At 37.4% G+C, this 5354-nt stretch overlaps 2 long non-coding RNA genes across 2 annotated transcripts in view; both read right to left on the bottom strand.

The window, feature by feature from the left end:
- The window catches only part of LOC106940971 (uncharacterized), a 9868-nt gene extending 7036 nt beyond the window's left edge, over nucleotides 1–2832 (bottom strand). The window contains exon 1 of the long non-coding RNA XR_001423231.1: nucleotides 2340–2832. This is a non-coding gene — a long non-coding RNA (uncharacterized LOC106940971). The remainder of the gene's footprint in view (nucleotides 1–2339) is intronic.
- A 1647-nt stretch (nucleotides 2833–4479) lies between these two features.
- Nucleotides 4480–5354, bottom strand: LOC106940972 (uncharacterized). The gene is made up of 2 exons (XR_001423232.1): nucleotides 5303–5354; nucleotides 4480–5073 (listed from the first exon to the last, which is right to left on the bottom strand). It is a non-coding gene; the product is annotated as an uncharacterized LOC106940972 (long non-coding RNA).

Genomic DNA, 5354 nt, shown 5'->3' with positions numbered 1-5354 from the left:
GCCGATCGATCGGCACACCTCTACTGTCAATACATAAAATAAACTTTTCAGAGCTATTAATGTCACAACGACCTACAGTTCGATGGTGGAAGAACTCATATCTAGAAAGCTCAGTTATCAAAAAAATTCCACTAAAACTAAGCTTTGTGTTTGGCAACAACATAAAAGAGAAACATCCATACATTATCTTACCCCAATTACTTAGGATTATCACTTATCCTGCCTTCTGAAACGGGGCCCAGCTCATCTGCATTGTTGGTTCTGGTGTCTCTCATTTTGAAATCATCACTTTCACTATCTAAAATGAGTGACAAAAAATCTTGAACTTTTTCACAATTTCTAAGTTTTTTAGAGTTACTTGTGTTTCTACATTTGTTTATATAGCCAATAGTTTACCATCATTTGTTCTATCCATTATTCCTCTTTGTTGTTTCTGGGCATCAAATACCAAACTAAATTTCTTGTTCATATATCAGTTGATATGTCAATAAAAGTATTTCCGATAAATGTCAAAGGGGAAGGTTAATTGAAGATTTAAGTTATATAGCTTTTGACTTTGAAGGAAAATCATCAATAGAAATTAAAATATTAGCAGCCTGATAAGTTGAAAAAAGGCAGTGCTACACTTGATGCAGTTAAAGGTTATCCTTGTGGGCTTTCAAAACGCTTGATGCATTGGCAAACCCACAAGTTGCACTTTGTACAAGTTGTTGTGGAAGAGCACACATTCACATATCAAAGGTTGGACATTGGAACACTCTTACCTTAGTAAAGCTGTCTCTGTGGAACAGTCTGTTTTTGATGACCTTTACTACGTCTGTTTTTGCTGTCAGATGCTTTGGCAGCTGTCTAATAACACTGATGACAGCCTATTTACATGTGCTGGTTTCGGTCAAATGATAAGATTTGTGAGAAACACACCAATGAAGATGTCAGATTTTCTCTAAGGTCCCTGGTACTACTATTCTGTTCTTGATTTAATACAGCACGGTGGTCTTCCACAACGGGTTGCACAAAATAGAACATGAGGGTACAAGCACTGTCATTTTTCTAAATATTGTATTAGCTACTTAAGTAAATGATATAAACATTGTAAATAAAACAATCACTGCTTCATAGAGGTATACTGTTTTAAATTTAAAGGAAGGTACAGAGTGTTTTTTCCCTTTTTATGGACCAAAGAAAATTTATACTCGAAATGCACATCCAGGACTATATTAATGGTTGTGTTAAAATACAGAAAAAGAGTTTTTGCAGAATTCAACTTGCTTGCTGATCTGCTGTTGATTTTGCATCAATAATGTGCATATCCGCTTCTGCTTGTTGTAGATTCCATCTTTTCCTCCATCTCTTTTAACCGCTAACACACTGTAGCTTACATAACCATGTTTATGTGTGACTGCCACCAATCATATGTAGACAGACTGAAACTGATTAGACTATCCTTAAGGGAGAGTACGGATTGCAGAGAAGAATAAAAAGCTAAACTTGCACTACAGTCTTTGCCTCACCTGGTTCCATCCATAAGGTGAGCCGAGTGTGGCCCAGCGCTGGACGGTGAATGTAACTCTGTATCTGTTCCATTTATATGACATGTATGGCTTGTAACATTTGATCATTTTTCGGCATTAAAGCCTGTTTTCATATAACCAAATCTCATTATTTCTCAAGGTAATTTACACTGACGGGTTCTGGTCGAATCCTGAAACTGGTTAACGAACCTGGTGGAGCACAGAGACAAAAACGAATGAACTCCAACATGCTCCACATGATTACCACATCCACCCACTAGTCACTTGGTTTGTGTGTTAATGCTAAACATTTTTGTGACAGCAGGCCTACTGATAGTAAATCATGTACATTTTTAAGCATCAGTATCCAGTAATATATAAAAAAAAAAAAAACGTGTCTTAACAATTACCATAACTACAACAATTACCTGAGCAGCCTATTCTAAATTAATTTAGGCCCTTTTTTTGGCATTTATGTTGTATTATTGGTTGGGTGTGGTAATGGCTAAATGTGGCCGGTTTAATGTACCAGGACATAACCACAAGTTGTTTGAGGGCTTGTAACCCACAGACAAACTGACTGACAGTACATGAGATGGATAATGAATACAACCGTATTCATTACGGTTTCATTGTTACTTTTCTGAAAACAACAAATATTTAACTAAAAAGATCGACTTAATGCTTGATAATTCAAAAGTTTTTAAAGTTAGTATGGGTGACCATTTAATGTCGTACTTGTTCTTGAGGATGACATCTGAAAGCTACTCTGAGATGGAATAGGATTCACCAGACACAAATATTATACATATGACACCAAGACTTTACCGATTTTCTGCAGACCTTCCACCCAGATTCGTCTCTCCTGTAGCTCAGCAAGCAGTCTGCTACCACTTTAGCTTTGTGTTCATAATCCATGACCGTTGTCGGAAAATCGAGCTTATCCTGGACACAAAGGCTTTACAAGCAGCTCAGTTGTCGACGCAAAGCTGTCTCTTCTTAGTTTGGAAGAAGGAAATCTACCGGAGTCATGTCAACGCTGAACTGTGTAAGGAAAAGCCGGCTTCTGCTTACGCTAACAGCTACTACCACGCTAACATTACCCCAAATGAATGAAAGGTAGCAGCAACAGCAACGAAGCTGAAGTTAGATTCCGATTCGGGCAATGGCTAAAGGGCGATTCCACCTAATTTTTCACTACCTTGCGCATCTTTAATCTACTCTAGTTAAAAAACTACAACTTCTAGACTCTTCAAACCTGCACTGGATTATTCTGCTCTATTAGCAGAATATGTAAAACCATGTTTGTGATTTGTGAAACCTTTTTCTGACTTCTGAAACTTCAATGAAATGTTGATTTCACCACTTTATCTGGATCTTGGTCACACCAGAACTGCTCCAGTTCCAAAACTGCAACATCTAGAAATAGAAACTTCAAACCTGGACTGTATTATTCTGCTCTAATAGCAGAATATTTAAAACCATGTTTGGGATTTGTGAAATTTTTTTCTGATTTGTGAAACTTCAATAAAGGGCATTTTTAATCATTTTTTTTGCATTTAGATAATATTAGAACTCCTCTAATTCCAGAACCACAACACCTAGAGACTTAAAATCTGGACTAGATTATTCTCAACTAGTAGCAGAATATTTATAGCCATGATTGGGATTTGTTTGAAGTGTCTAGGCGTTGTAGTTTTTTAACTAGAGTAGATCAAGTAGGTAGTGAAAAATTAGGTTCTTTAGCCATTTCCCGAATCGGAAGCTTGAATCGGAAACCAACTTCAGCTTCGTGCAACAGCATCGGTCATAGGACCCGTATTCATGTCTATATGAGAAAGGACCTCGCTGCAGCAAACAGAAAGGGGCGGGAACGGACCACGTCAGTCTCCTACCTTATTTGGAAATGGGACCATTACACTCCAGGACGTGAAGGGGGCGCTATTTCCTATATATTATCCATGGTCTCCCGTTTTTATTTTATTTTTAAATCTGTGATATATTTCATCTTTAGGAAGGAGTTCCACTCTCAGCTTTGAACTTTTCTCTTTTATTTTCTTTAGCGCAGCTAACAGTTTTTAATAAATTCTGTAGCTTTCTGTGTACTTCTAAATCTGCTTCTCAGTTGGAAATTTCCGGGCCAGCTACTGCCTCTAGTGACGTGGGGGTGGTAACACAACTAATATCATTATATTACTAAATTAGAATAACAAAGTCTTTATTTTTTATCAACTTTTAATTTTCGTAAGGAGGTGGAGCTAATTAAATGACCTAAACAAGACCTGAAAGTGGTTCCAGTTTGTTGAAAATGTGGCAAATTTTAAATACTTTGTGTCTTTTCTGGACATTCAGCTCAACTTTGCTGAAAACTCTGGCTATATTTTTCAGAAATGTTTTCAGAGACTATCTTTTCAAAAAACCTAGTGATCTTTGGGTTAGACAACTAGAGGTTGTGTACAGACAATGTTGTGTGTTTTAATTTTCATCTTGGTTAGTTTGGTCATATGAGCTGCAGACTAACACATAAACTTTTAAGAATACCTTCAATGGCAGGTAAAAGAGCAGGTATATGGTGGTGAAACCAAAAACAACCCTGTCTCAACTGTTTGCTGAAAGTACATGGGAGATGGCAAAGAATATTTTTAGCAGAGAGCATCCAATCCCTTTTTCGTCAGTTTGACCCTCTGTGCTCATCAAGGTGTTACTGTTTCCCTCTGGTACTGCTGAGAAAATAAATTTAAGATAAGCTAGTGTAGCACCGGTATCACACAGCTAACTGCGCTACTGGACCAGTTCTAGGCTCTAAGGAGTGGGGAAGCAAGAATAACAACACCAGAGACCGCTGCTTTAATTGCAAAAAGCCGGCAATTTACTGAATGCAAAACACACATGAAACACAATACACAACCCCCCCCCCAAAAAAAGAAGAAAAAGAAAAGTGTATCACTCCTTTTTACTCATTAGTTCACCTAGCTTATTTCAGTAAAACTAATCTAATTTAGTTAGACCAGTCTCTTTTTCCTAGGTTATTTTAGTCAAACTAATTTAAGTTAGTTAGACCAGTCTCCTTTTCTTAGGTTGCACCTATTTTAGGATTCCTATTTTTTTTTCTGAGTTAACTCGTTTTTTTTCCACAGGTAAGGAAATACCCTCAAACAAATCAAAGTGGACCACAATTATTCAATTCACATTCAGAGACATAACATATGAAAATCTAAGCATGACACTTTAAGCTCAAGTTCAAGTCCAATGTGAGTTCAGGTTCTCAGTTCAATGAAAAGCTTCAGTTTTGATTCAGTCCAGAAAAATAATAATAATTTCACCAGTTCTTAAATCAGTTCTTAATCCTGTTCAGTTCGGTTTGAACTAGTTCCTGAAGTTCCTACCGCTCCGGCAGCGAATTATCATACGCAGGAGAGTCCCTCCCTGATATGATGGAGAAGATGAATTGAAGGTCTAGGTCTGGCTCGCCATCTTGAATCCCGTCTGTGAATGTGGACGTCGCACACGGCAGACCAATCTTCGCTCCGACCGAGCTTCCAACCGAACAAAAAAACCTGACCTGTGTAACAGGCCACAACACGACAAAACTCTTTTTAAATCCTTAAATTATACAAATAAATTCTTCTTCATAAACTCAACATATTAACTGGATAACCGTTTATACATTAACCTGATCACAGTTTATAACGGAGCATTTCTTGCAAACAGCTACGTCTTAAGCGTTAGCTTTCCGCCAAAAGGAAAAGTACAACACGGTGAATATGTAAGAAAATAAACACAAAACTCACCAAAACCGATGTAACTCAGTTCTCATAAAATCCCCGTCAGTTTCCGACCAGG

Source organism: Poecilia latipinna, unplaced genomic scaffold, assembly GCF_001443285.1.
Source record: "Poecilia latipinna isolate Pla-1442-1.1 unplaced genomic scaffold, P_latipinna-1.0 Scaffold3437, whole genome shotgun sequence".
NCBI classification, from domain to species: domain Eukaryota; kingdom Metazoa; phylum Chordata; class Actinopteri; order Cyprinodontiformes; family Poeciliidae; genus Poecilia; species Poecilia latipinna.
This window is presented reverse-complemented; position numbering and strand designations above follow the sequence as displayed.